We start from the raw sequence: 14,899 nt of genomic DNA on the forward strand, positions 1-14,899 counted from the left end.
ATGCCAGATTTGGTGAAGGAGAGAAATTCCAATGAGGCTGCAAAGATAGGTTGGGGTCAGATTGTGGAGGGCTTTAAATGGATGAAAGTAAAAAAAACACTTTGCTGGATGGTGGGTTTTAATTCAAGAACTTCCTGTTCCAGGGGGTGGAGCCAAGATGGCAGCTAGAAAGCAGGGATTTGCTTAAGCTTTCCCCCAAATCTCTCCAAACAGCTGTAAAAAATGGCTCTGAACAAATTCTAGAGCTGTGGAATCCACGAAATAGCAGAGGGAAACAGCCCGGGAGAGTCAGGATGGTTGCTGGGAAGGGTCTATCACATGGTGCCGGGAGCTGAGTACAGCCCAGTGTGGGCCACGCCAGGACAGACCAGACCTGGAATCAGCTGGCCGGAACAGGTCTTAGGGCCATGAATCATTGAGCTGTGGCAGTTACCAGACTTCTCAACCCACAAACGCCAAAAAGCAGGTTAGTGAGAAACTGCGGGATCGAGTTTAGAGCGGTCCGGGCCCATCCCGGGGGTGACAGAGGTGGGGCAGTGGTGGTGGTGGCAGCAGTGGGAAACTCCTGAGGCTGCTTCCCAAGTCCCTGGCTCACATGGTGGGAGAAATTTGTCAGCGGATCAGAGCAGGAGTGCAAGGAGCACTTTCTCTTGCTGTGCCCTGCTTGGATCTGGATTGCAGTCCTGGTTGGTGGTTCTTGGGGGAGGAGGAATGCTGCTATGACAGAAGCCTGCGGTAATGGTGGAGTAGAAGTAGCTCTGAAAACATCAGCTCTTGGACCCTAAAGCTTGGGACAAAGTACTCTCTACTCTACAAGCAGTCATACCCTGACAAAAAGCTCAAGGGTCAAGTAGTTGGCTGGGAACATGAACAGGCAGCAAAAACGAACTCAGACTCAAACTCAGACTCTAGATTCCTTTTTTGGTGACAAAGAAGATCAAACCATATAGCCAGAAGAAGTCAACAAAGTCAAAGAGCTTACACCAAAAGCCTCCAAGAAAAATACGAATTGGTCTCAGGCCATGGAAGAGCCCAAAAAGAATTTGGAAAAGCAAGTAAGAGAAGTAGAGGAAAAATTGGAAAGAGAAATGAGAGTGATGCAAAAAAACCATGAAAAACAAGTCAATGACTTGCTAAAGGAGATCCAAAAAAATACTGAAGAAAATAACACCTTAAAGAATGGACTAACCCAAATGTCAAAAGAGCTCCAAAAAGCCAATGAGGAGAAGAAATGCCTTGAAAGGCAGAGTTAGCCAAATGGAAAAGGAGATCCAAAAGACCACTGAAGAAAATACCACCTTAAAAATTAGATTGGAACAAGTGGAAGCTAGTGATGTTATGAGAACTCAAGATATTATAAAACAGAACCAAAGGAATGAAAACATAGAAGACAATGTGAAATATCTCATTGGAAAAACCACTGACCTGGAAAATAGATCCAGGAGAGATAATTTAAAAATTATTGGACTACCTGAAAGCCATGATCAAAAAAAAGAGCCTAGACATCATATTTCAAGAAATTATCAAGGAAAACTGCCCTGATATTCTAGAACCAGAGGGTAAAATAGAAACTGAATGAATCCACCAATTACTTCTTGAAAAAGATCCCCCCCCAAAAACTCCTAGGAATATTGTCACCAAATTCCAGAGTTTACAGATCAAGGAGAAAATATTGCAAGCAGCCAGAAAGAAACAATTTGAATATTGTGGAAACACAATCACACAAGATCTAGCAGCTTCTACATTAACTGACCAAAGGGCTTGGAATATGATATTCTGGAGGTCAAAGGAGCTAGGATTAAAACCAAGAATCACGCTACGTAGCAAAACTTGAGTATAATGCTCCAGGGCAAAGTATGGATTTTCAATAAAATAGAGGACTTTCAAGTTTTCTCAATGAAAAGACCAGAGCTGAATAGAAAATTTGACTTTCAAATACAAGAATCAAGAGACGCATGTAAAGGTAAACAAGAAAGAGAATTCATAAGGGACTTACTAAAGTTGAACTGTTTTGTTTACATTCCTACATGGAAAGATGATGCATGTAATTCATGAGACCTTTCTCAGTATTAGGGTAGTTGAAGGGAATATACATACATATATATATATATATATATATATATATATATATATGTATATATATATATATATATATATATACATAGATAGATAGATAGATAGATAGATAGAGGGCACAGGGTGAGTTGAATATGAAGTGATGATATCTAAAAAATAAAATAAAATTAAGGGATGAGAGAGGAATATATTGAGAAAGGGAGAGATAGAATAGGGTAAATTATCTCACATAAAAGTGTCAAGAAAAAGCAGTTCTGTAGGAAGGGAAGAGGGGGAAGGTGAGGGGGAATGAGTGAATCTTGCTCTCATTGGATTTGACTTGAGGAGGACATGACATATACACTCAATTGGATATCTTACTCTGCAGGAAAGTAAGGGGAAGGGGATAAAAAAGGGGGGATGATAGAAGGGAGGGCAGATAGGGGGAGGAGGTAATCAAAAGCAAACACTTTTGAAAAGGGACAGGGTCAAGGGAGAAAATTGAATAAAGAGAGATGGGATAGGATGGAAGGAAATATAGTTAGCCTTTCACAACATGAGTATTGTGGAAGTGTTTTACATAATGATACATGTGTGACCTATGTTGAATTGCTTGCCTTCCTAGGGAGGGTGGGTGGGAAGGGAAGAGGGGAGAGAATTTGGAAGGCAAAGTTTTAAAAGCAGATGCTTAAAAAAGTTATTTTCACATGCAGCTGGGAAGCAAGATATATAGGGAATGGGTCATAGAAATCTATCCTGCCCTACAAGAAAGTAAGGGGAAAGAGGATGGGGGAGGGTGGAGTGGGGTGACAAAAGGGAGGGTTGACTGGGGAACAAGATAATCAGAATACATGCCATCTTGGAATGGGGGGCGAGGGTAGAAATGGGGAGAAAATTTGTAACTCAAAATCTTGTGGAAATCAGTGTTGAAAACCAAAATATTAAATAAAAATTCTAAAATTAAAAAAAGGAAAAATATATTTTAATAGATATTACTGGGGATTGTGACTTTAAAGAATTTTAAAGAATTTTGCAAACATTTTTTGAAAATAATGATTCATTTGGTGGTTCGCTGATTAATTTGACCATAGAAAGTTTGAATGTGTCATTAGTGAAAATTCACTTATCTTTGGAAAACTGGAACTTTCTTACTTTTATTTGAAATAAACATTTAATTTCAGAGATTAAAAAAAGAATTGCCTGTTCCTAGATTTGCATGTTCCATTTAATGTAAGAGAGGCTACCAATGTTTCATTTTAACCCAGGTTTGCAGACAGGCAAGGAAATAGAATAGCAAGATCCTCAGGGCTGGTACAGTTATTTGTCTGAAATGCAGGGAGAGCTGGAAATAAGGGTGGGTAAGGGAGTTAGATAGATGTCCTCAGGGGGGAAATCCATCATCATGAGAGGCTCTCAGCAATGGGACTGGGTCAGAAGTTGCTCTTTTCAGGATATGACCAAGTTTCATTGTGTCCATGGAGCTAGTTGGGTGCTGGTCTCAGTGGAAAGTTGGAAAAATTGATGTTTCCTCTGAGATCTTAAGTATACACTGTTTGCTCCTTAAGGTGCTACTAAAGGTATAGCTTAAAACCTATTGGTTCTACTCCATTAAATGGCTTGGCTTGGTCCCACTGGCCATATGGGATAAGCATCAGCTGATTTTAAGCTGTCTGGGGTCAGGGGGTCAAATTGGCAGGTGATGCAAGCTCCTCTCCTGCCATGGTGGCATGATTGGGCTCTGAACTCCCTCTGTGGGGTGAAGTCAATCACCCAGATCTGTCAGGACTCCCCACAACAACTCATCCATCTACTCCGCAAGGCATGTATGAGAACAGGAAAATTAGGTCAGATAAACCTGAGCATCAACCCTCTACTTTTCAAGCTTTAGGCAAATATGGGTCAGGTCTGAGCACTGAGAAAAGTCTCAGTGCTGCCAATGTCTGCCTCAACCACAGCAGAACTTGGGAACCAGTCCATGGGTTCTTATGGGGATTAGGGATATCATGGGATCATAGATCTGAGGATGGTAGGGACGCAAGAGATCATTCAGTCCAACTCCCTTCTTATACAGATACAACAGAGGCCTGCAGAGATTAAATAACTTACCCAGTGTCACACAGGAGATTTGAACTCAGGTCTTCAGACTCCAAAGCCAGGGAGTAAGACCATAAGTATGACAGAGAGAAAGTGTTGCTCGTTGCCGTGATTGTGAACACATCAGGTATTGTCTAATACCTTGGAAATTCTAGGCCTGTAATTTGAGTGAGTTAGGAGGTACAGTGATTAGGGTGCTGGGCCAGGAATCAGGAAGACTCATCTTCCTGAGTTCAAATCTGGCCTCAGACACTCACTAGCTGTGTGACCCTGGGCAAGTCACTTTGCCCTGGTTGCCTCAGTTTCCTCATCTGTAAAATGAGCTGGTGAAGGAAATGGCCAACCACTCCAGTATCTTTGCCAAGAAAACCCCAAATGAGGAAGAGTTGGATATGACTGAAGATGACTGAACAACAACAATCTGGGTGAACAATAAGATCAGAGTAATGATGTAATTATAATGATGATATCAGTTAACTCAGCAGCACTTTCCTTGAATATGATATAGAAATACGAGGATAGTGCAGATATCACTAACGTAACAGTGGAGAAATCATGAAACATCTGGTTTAGTAATACTACTTGTGATTAGGTGTTCTTCTGATTTCAGAATTTGGAATTAAGAGCTTTTTAATTTGGGGGCAGGGGCCCAAAGTATGTCTAAGGCATATGGGACCCAGAAGATTAGGTTAAGTGTCCAACTAGAAGAGAAATCCTTTTATATTTTCTAATGCATTTGATATTTTCTGGAACCTAGACCAATGCCTGACATATGATGAGTGCCTGGTAAATGCTGAGAGAGGCTTTCTGGTGTAGTGTCTAGAGAGCCAGTCTCAGAGTCATGAATGTTCTTTCTGACACATATTGGCCTTGTGAGGCAAGTTAATTAACCTCTCAGTGCACCCAGACAACTCCGTAATACCAGAAGTTGCAGGTCACATGTTGATCAGCAAAGGTAAAGAAGTAGATAAATAAGGAAATAAATATTTATTAAGGACCTACTACACATCAGGCATTGTGCTAAGTAATTGACAAATGTTATCTTATTTGATCCTCATAGTCATTCTGGGACATAGTGCTATAATAATTCTCATTTTACTTTAGAGGAAACGGAGGCAAATGGAGGTTAAGTGACTTACCCAGAATCACCCAGCTAGTAAATGTCTGAGTCTGGATTTGAACTCAGGTCTTTCTGACTTCAGCCCCAGAACACTATCCATTGCACCATCTAGCTACCTCTTGTCAAGAGTTCCCCATACCCCCAAAATTATCACTCTGGTTCTCTCCCTTCCCTTAAAAGAATTATAATAAATGCTTGTTGAATTGATTTGAACAGTCTAGAAATTAACCTTGATAGGATGAGTAAGTGTGGTGAATGATGATTTGAGCCTCCTAAGTGGCTCTGTGTTTGAGGAGGTGTCCACGTGTGTTTACCTCAGACATTGACTTCAGCAGGAGAATGGTTTGGGAAGAGAATGGAGCAGGAGATACAATACAGCCCGGATTCATTCTGGTCCAATTCCCAGGCCATACTGGGAGATGACTATGCTCCAGCCTCCGCCTCCTCCTGGAACTGAAGGCTCTACTTTTGCTCTGATTGGTGAACTCTCAACACATCCTGCACATTCTTTGGCCCCCCACACCACTCCCTGGTCACTCTTTGGCATGTATACCACTCCCAGCTTCCCCTCCTAATTTTATCCCTGACAACAGTAAAGTTCAACACTTTTATCTTTGCTAAAGATATATTAGAATGTCTCGTTCATGCACCTAAGATCAGGAAGGAATAATCAAAAGAAAAAGATGCACCATGCCTTCATGGATGTACTTCCTCCTCTTTGCCCTATGACTTCAATTACCTCCTATTCTGACTTCCCGGACTCTTCCCTGGTCACCACTCTTTATGTAGGGAAGAGTACTCTCTTTCCCCAGTGGAGTGTAAGCTCCTGGAGGGCAGAACTATCTCATTTTTTGTGTCCATATCCTTAGAACTTAGCATAATGTCTGCCATACAGTAAATGCTTGGTAAATGCTTTTTTGGTCATTCATTGATTCATTAAATTTTATCTGTGATTAGAAAGTCGATGATGAGTCATCTATGAAGATAAGGTCAGAAATGCTGAACTCCATAGAGGTGCCCGCCATGATCCAAGGACGGGGTAGACTTAATGACCCTCAAGATTCCTGGCAGTTCTGTCCATGACCATCAGAATTTTGACCCACAAGAGCAAGGGACAGAAACCTGTGGTCTACTAGATTATAAACTCTTTGGGGATAGCCACGTTTCACCTTTACAACCTTATCACTTAGGACAGTGCGTTGCATGTAGAAGGCCCTTCCTTAATAAATGTTGTTTTGAATTGTTCTTTATCAGGTGTGAAATGGAAAGACTTACGTGCCGAATCTCCCTACTGATTGTATGACAAATGAATAACTCCACACAAAGTCAGGGTGACAGATGGATTGGAGATGGTTTATCATGTGAAGAGGTGCTGGGTGGGCCGTGTGGTGAGGATGACAGACAACAGATGGGCTACTATCTGACTCAGAAACTTGATCCCAGAGGAGTGTGAAATACTAACTGAGAAGCCGAAGAATTGGTAGGATGAGCCAAATTAGGTCAAGTTGCTTGTATGGAGAAGGAAACAGCAAACATAAGATCAATCGTATAGCTTGATAACTGGTGGACCTGTGCTTTTCTCTCATCCACGAAATGGCAGCTTAGAACAGAACAGAATAGAATATTTCACATTGGAAAATAGGGATGGCCTGTATTCTGGAAAACTGGGGAAATTATCTCAGTCTTAATGTAATGTTTCTGGAGTACAACAATGAACAAGAAAATGAGTGTTAAGAATGCCAAAGCTGAGAAAAGGAAAAAAAGGTGGGTGCAAGGAAAATACCACCCAGATGAGATTCAGGGCCTTGATTATGAACATATGACTTAATGTCTCGGGGCCTCAGTTTCTTCATCTGTGAAATTCAGGGATTGGATTAAACAGACTCTAGGATCCTTCCCAGCTCTAAATCTATGATCTGATGGACAGGTCACTCTCTTGCTTAGCTCGACTGGCTCCTTCCAGGACTCTGTATCTCATCATTGCTGTTCAGTCATTTTTCAGTCATGTCAGACTCTTCCTGACCTCATTTGGGGTTTTCTTGGCAAAGATGCTAGCGTGGTTTGCCATTTTCTTCTCCAGCTCATTTTACAGATGAAGAAACTGAGGCAAACAGGGTTAAGCGACTTGCTCAAGGTCACACAACTAATAAATGTCTGAGGCTAGATTTGAACACATGAAGATGAGTCTTCCTTATTCCAAGCCCAATGCTCTATCCACTGTGCCACCTGCCAGCCCATTGCTGTATCTCTGCTGATGGGCAAATCTGGGCCTAGTAGTTTATTCAGCTGTTGTGTTGGCTCTTTCCTGGACTTGGATGCCACTGCTATTGGCTCTGATTGCTGAGGGGACCTGTGATGGTTCTTCTGGTCATCCCAAGCTCAAAAGGTCATAGCCTAATCAGTTCTGTTGCTGAATACTCATTCATTCACCTAAGATCAGGAAAGAATAAGCACAAAAGAAACAGATGCACCATGTATGCAGAAACACATTCCCTCCTCTATCTGGCATATTAGAGCAGCCTTCTTTGTTCAGAAGTTGCCAGTGGAGGAGGGAGAGATGCTCACTCAAGCCTTTGGTGTGGACCTACAGTACCCCCTCCTTGACCAGTGTATTGTTATGTAATGTTAATATAATTTGAAGATCTTTCCCATCCATTAATAGGCCTGTGTGACCTGTCTTAGTCACATGGAAGCCTGAGTCACACGGAGCCTATGGTGGGAGGAGCTTGTGGAATGGGTGGAGCCTGAATGGGTGGAGCAGGAAGGGCGGGAGCAGGATGGGTGGAGCAGAGCTGAGAGGAAGTGAGACAGAGTAGTCAGAGCTGGGAGAAAGAGACACACAGAGCAGCAGTGAGCATGAGCGAGAGCCACAGAGTGATTTTGCTTGAGAGTGTTCATTTGTGGGACGGCCCTGATGGGGGGAAGGCTTGGGGATGGTGGTGCCCCCACATTGTTAATGTGTATAGATTTCTTTGTTGCTATGATGGATTTGGCTTTCTGGTGTTTGAGTAAATGTTTTGGTTTTGCCTTCAGTGAAGAGAGTCTGTTATATTTTGTGATTCAGAACTATGCTGGCATATTCATAGCAGCTGAAGCCGCTGTGGGTATTGCATTGACATTACAACCAGTCAGAAGACTCTTTATTCATTTGGTGCCAGTCACTCATGGCAAGAAATGAGCTACCCAAATCTCCACCTCATGGGTTAGAACTAGGCAGGGAAAATTACTCACTTTGGATAATCCACCAGAAAGGCCAAATTGAAGCATGCCTAAGGACTAGCCAGAGGTTCTGTAATGCCAGCTGCCTTCAGGACTCACACATGGGCTCACCTCCTTCATGAGGCCTTTCCTTATGCTTCCAGTTAGTGTTTCATCTCCCAGAAATTACTTTGCATTCATTTTGTATATCCATGTATGTATTGTAGTGAGACTAATAGATAACAAATGGACAGTTGTCATGCTCCATTGATATCCACATAATGTTATGACATCTAAGTGAAATCATCAGTGCATTGGATTTGGGTATAATTCCCCTGTGGAGGATATATGGGAGCATAATCAATAAGTATCACATAGGGTGAAAAAGTATTGGTGGGCTTTGAAATGCACCACAGATATAATACATACATTGATTCATCATGCTACAAAGTTATAGAGAGATATGGTGAGACCAGGTTGTGATATGTTCTTGGAAAGAAGTTGAAAAGAGGCCATCAGTCTGTTCAGTCTTCTCTAACCAGCCTAGTCTTTGTTATTTGCATTGAGCAGAGATCATATTGGAAGAAGGTTAAAAGTAGTTTCCTCATTACTTTTTTCACTTGAGGAAGCAGTGCCCTGGAAATAATACTATAGCCAAAACTAAAACGGGTTTCTGATCATAAATGGGATGAAAGTTGAACTGAGAGTGTCACAGGAAATGATAGAGGAATAAATAATTCTAAGAGCAGACATAATCTTGTTATCTGCTATCTTCTGTGAATATCGTGGCTTAGCGAAAGTGGTTCGTAGTCATTAGCTGAAAAAAAATAACTAACCAGAGCACACTCCAGAGATTGATGAATAGATTAGCAGGTAACTGCTCTGAAGATAGCATCTCAACTGAAGACTACAGCTGAGGTCTGAAAGCCTAAGGAAGCTGACTGAAAAGAGATATAGATCTCCTGTGTCAGGGAGAGGTTTCCTAACCACAGCCTTTCAAAGTGTATGGTGTTAAATAGCTAAAAGAGATGAAGGGCAGAGCTGTAGACCTTACAGTATCTTCCAGTGGATGGGAAACAAGATATTAGGTGGCCCTGAAGGTTGATGGATAACTAAAGTCCAGTTGGAATGGAGAATCACACACACACACACACACACACACGAAAAAGAAAGAGAGAGAGAGAGAGAGAGAGAGAGAGAGAGAGAGAGAGGGAGGACAAAATAAGAAATTCAGCAACTTCACATGTGTTCCCCTGGCCCCATGTATTCCTTTCTGTATATGGTAATACATAATCATTATGAAATTTTTCTTTTTTAGTCTAGGTCTCCCAATCTTTCCCAGGCTAGGTTCAGTGAACACTCATAGGCTCAGTCCCAATACTGATTGTCATGGAAGCTTTAAACTGATCTTTTGTTCTGACCTGGGTCAGTTTGTCCATTTTTAGGCAGCCTGGTGTTCCTCCACTCCTAGGGGGCTCATTAAATTGGTGCCAGACTTGTGTGGACCTCTGATTGGCTTTAGACCTACTGCAATTCAAAACTCCTGAATACAAGTGATCCACTAACCTCAGCCTCCTCTCAGCTGAGATTAGAGATATTCTCAGTTAAGGATTATAGAGATATTCTCAATTATGTATTATGCGTGTCCTCTATTTCCACATGTATACATGTGCCAGAATCTGTGGGAGAAAAAGCTCTAGGTTTATGGGGAGGGGTGGAGGTAGATACTTTGGTTATTTTTATTACTGTGCTATATCATTAAATGATTTTTCTTTGAACTAAGTCTGTCTTCTGTCTGATAAGTAAGAGCAAACACATTGATGGAGAAGATGCTGACCCATAAAGATGCTAGAACTGGGGAAGCCTTATGGCAGTTCACAGGTGAAGGGGATGCTGGGTGACCCATCAGATTATTGCATAGCAAGTTCTAAGATATTAAATTATCAAGAACTTTTTTTTCCTCCTAAGGTCGATGTGACTAAAGGACAAATCAAACTCACTGTTGGAATGGAGAATTAGCAGGAAGAAATACATTTCTTTGTCAAAATACTGCTGAGTAGTCATCACGTTGAGAAAAACAACTACCCTGCACATTTTATACTATATTTGCAGAATGATTACCTGTTGTTCCCTTCTGGACTTATGCCAGATTAGCCTTAGGTCAACTTGTGTTTTAGTTATTTTAATAGCTACTAGGCAAATAAGAGTCTTTAAAAAGTCTACAAAAACCTAGCAGTTTCAGAGTTTTGTTTTGTTTTAAAAATATATTTGTAGCTTCAAATAGCATCCCCAGATAGGCAGGCAATAAACCAGACATGATAATCATATCACGTGCATGACAGAAATTACACATATTCCCTAGTGAAATGAGAGTACCCAAGACTCAGTGGAGACAGACAAATTTATCATTCTGAAACAGCTGGGTGGGTGATCCACTGGGTGGTAAACTATGTAAATATTAATGGAGATTCCAAACTCTACTCTGTCTGTAGTGTTTTTTTTTTTTTTATGTTGTGTTAGCAACTGAGGGTCAAGGCAACACAAAGGAACTGCGAGAAAAAAATGGATGGTCTTGGATGTCCTCTAATGTTTGGAAAAGCCTTCTGTTTATTTTTGATTCTTTTGGTCTCTTCTGAGTTCAGGGGCAGATGGGAGTCTCAGCGTAGGGTTGGAGAACACTTTCCTTTGGAAAGTCACTGATGTTCCTGCCATGAGTTTGTGTGACCTATTTCTTTAAAATGCTGGACTGTCTGCTTTGGAGTGGGGTAATTCTAAACAGATTTTCCTCCAAAGACAAACTACCTTTCTTGCTGGAGTTACAAAGAAACACACTTGAACAGGGGACATAATGAAAAGTGGAGTAAAACTCAGAAACTACTGGGTCTCAAATTCTCAAGCTCGGCTCATAATTTGTCTTCTCCCCCTCCCCCTCTTCAGACCCCCAATTCAGGAGGCCTAAGGTTAAAGTACAGCAGCTGAGAAAACAATATTCCTGGTTGAGGGTCATGTGGCGAGGAGTTTTTGTTTTATGTGATTGTAGGACAGAAATGGAAGAAAACTTTCAAGATCTGTGCTTGCGTCTTGCAGAAGGGTCCAGATTGTGTCCAGAGTGAGGGATATGATTGTGGCCTCAGGCCAACTCTGAAACATTGCAGTCAGGTCTTTGCACCACCATTTGGGAAAGACCTTGAGAAGTTGGAATATATCCAGAAGAAGGAACATATTCTGGAAGATGAGAGAACTCTGAACCATGCCATAATGCTAAATCCACAATAATGGGAGCTGACATGTACTGGTAATTAATTAGGGCAATCACTCAGCATATGGGAAAGACCCCTCCTCAGGAAACAAAGGGCTGTGTCCAAAGTGGGATTGTAAACCAAAGGCTGGGCCAGGTTAGGAACCAGAGTTTCTTGGGAATACAAAATCCAAGGGAGCTGAGAGGAGCAGGAAGCCAGGAGACAGGGGATAAGGGATGAGATTTAAGCCAAGGAGGTCTGCATGGAGCACACTACCAGAAATATCTGGCTGCCATTATCTGTCTCCCAGAAGCTCAGTCTCTTTTCTCTTGTGGCAAGTGTTCCTCACTTCCACCTTGCCCCCATGTGCATGTTGGACCCTCATGACAGGACCCTTCCTTGCCCTGCTGTTATAAGTAAAGCTGTGGGGAAAGACACACAAATTGGTTATAGGAAGATGTTTAACTTTGACACAAGAAGACTTAGAAGGAGGTATATTAGCTATTTTAAGCACACCAAGGACTGTCATGTGGAAGAGGAACTTGATTTATTCTACTTGTCCTCAGAGGGAGTTACTAGGAGCAAAGGGTAGAAGATTCAGGGAGGCAGATATCAACATAATTTAAGAAAGCATTAACAAGCAAGGCCTGACCCAAAGTAGAACTGACTGTCTTGGGAAATAGTGAGTTCGCTGTCAATTTAAGGTCTTCGTAGCAGAGTCTGGATTGTTGGGAGGTACTGTCCAGAGGGTTCAAGACAAGGTGACTTATCTCTGAAGTCTCTTCTAGTTCCAAGATTCTGAGCTGTTCAAGAAAAAAAGAAAAAAATCACATCCCAAGTCAGATATAGCCTTATTATGCAGAAATAATAGAAGTTAAAAAAAAATAAATCTTAGCTTGTTCAGTACTGAGCTTATTCAGATCATGGTTATCTCTAAAGTGGGAAGAATCTCAGATATCTTGTTCAACCTCCTCATGGGGAAACTGAGGCCCAGAGAAATGGGCCTCATCTTTCTAGGCCTCAATTTTCTCATCTATTAAATAACAGAGTTAAAGTTAGATGACCTTTTTTTAAGCAAAGAAGCTAATTTATTTAAGTTGATAGCAAAATAGAAGTCAGGGATAGTATACATGAGAATATACACTTCAGGCAACGCAGAGTGACGGAGCTCTCCCATTGGAAGTGAGGTAACTTAACCATGAGAGAGGGTCCTGGACCTCACTCGAGGGGAAGTACCTCAAAGTCTCTAGGGTAGCAACCTGTAGAGACATGGTAGAGATTGCCCACTCCCCTCATGTTGGCTTCTTGCTGTTAGATGACTTCTAAGATTAAGATAGGGCAGCTAGGTGGCATGGTGCCAGGCCTGGTGTCAGGAGGACTCATCTTCCTGAGTTCAAATCTGGCCTTAAACATTTTATAGCTGTGTGACTCTGGGCAAGTCACTCAACCCTGCTGGCTGTGGTTTCCTTATTGGTAAAATGAGCTGAAGAAGAAAATGGCTAATCACTCCAGTATCTTTGACAAGAAAACCCCAAATGGGGCCATGAGGAATCAGACACAACTGCAACAACTGAACAATAACAAAGATTAATGCTATGATCCTTTATTTCCCTCCTCAGATTGTGATCTTTCATGAGGTCTATGGACTGTTGAGATCCCAGGACAATAAAAGGGGTGCTTCTTAAGGGGATTCAAAATACGGAGTCCAAATGGTGGCTGCAGTGAGGAGGTAGTGTGTTGGGAAGGGGCTCATGTGAAATCTGTTTGTATAAAAACATTGGGGAGGAGTATGTGTATTGTGTGCGTGTATGCATGGAAACATGTATGTATGTACATGCTTAGTGTTTGTGCCAGCCTGGAAGAACATGATCTGGTGGGGATGAAAGGATGAGGAGGGAAATGGAGAACAATTTGTCATGGGAAGAGGGATAGGAGGGTGCATTGGTAAAACCATTGCCTTTGGGGAGTGAAGCTATTGAAGACAGATGGCTAAGAATACTCTTTTGAAAGATCAGGGTCAAAGACTCCATGGTCATATTTGGTAGCTGCTCCTGTTGGGTCCAATTTAGAATGAAAAGTCAGACTGCTGAGCACTCTTGATGAAGACTGTAACAATTTTCTCTAACCTGACACATTGTGAAAATGGAGAAGTGATCTGCGTCTCCCCTTTTTTATAATTGGAGATAATTATTTTTAAAAAAAAACCTTAACCTTTAAGTTTTCCAAAGTAAACAAGCACAGAGTGAAGTGGAAAGTTGAACAATGACCCATGCAGTCCAACCAATGGTCGCAATCAATCTGGTGGATCCTTCCAAGTTTCCCTCTCCCACTCACTACCAGGAAGCTGCCAAAAGTCTTTCCCTCTAAATGGCAGGTCATCTGAGGCTCAATTAAACCCCAAATGTCTCGACTCATTATTTCAGTCAACAAGAATTTATTAAATGACTACTATATGCCAGGCACTGTGCTAGTTTCTCAAAGTACAGAACTCTCAAAGTACATACAAGTACAGAAATTAAACATTCCTTGGCTTCAAGGGGCTTGAGTTCAATCAGAAAAGATAACATGTAAATATGTACATTTACACAAAATATATGCAAAATAAACGCAAAGTATTTTTTTTGGGTGGAGAGGCACTAGCAGCAAGGTATGGGGATCAGGAAAGCCTTAAAATAGTAGGTGACTCGAGCTGAGCTTTGAAAGAAATTAGGGATTGTAAGAAGTGGCATTGAGAAGGGATTCCAGAAATAGGGGACAGCTTATGCTGCAAATGGAGTGTCATATGTGAGGAACAGGAAGAAGACCAATTTGCTAGACCATAGCATGCATGAAGGGGAATAAGACTGGTGAGTGGCACGAGTGCTTAATTTTAGAAAAAAAGGGTAAGGGAAGTTATGCTTGAATAGCAGGGCTCTATTAGTATCAATCTGACCATATGGATTATTTACTCTAGTAACAGTTGATGGGATTGTAACAACAATGTTGCTAGCATCTACTGTGGCTGTGTAAGACCAATAACATCAGCACACAGAAGGGCTGCCAACACAGGTTCTTTGATCTGCTTTTCTAAGGAAAGCAGCTATAAGGTGCTAACAATCTCAGTTTAATTAAACATATACATATAATTCACTTAGTTCAAGGGGAAAAGATTCTTACGTATCAAATACTTATCAGAGAAATTTGATACAATGAT

The sequence above is a fragment of the Trichosurus vulpecula genome, chromosome 1 (genome assembly GCF_011100635.1).
Source record: "Trichosurus vulpecula isolate mTriVul1 chromosome 1, mTriVul1.pri, whole genome shotgun sequence".
NCBI lineage: Eukaryota > Metazoa > Chordata > Mammalia > Diprotodontia > Phalangeridae > Trichosurus > Trichosurus vulpecula.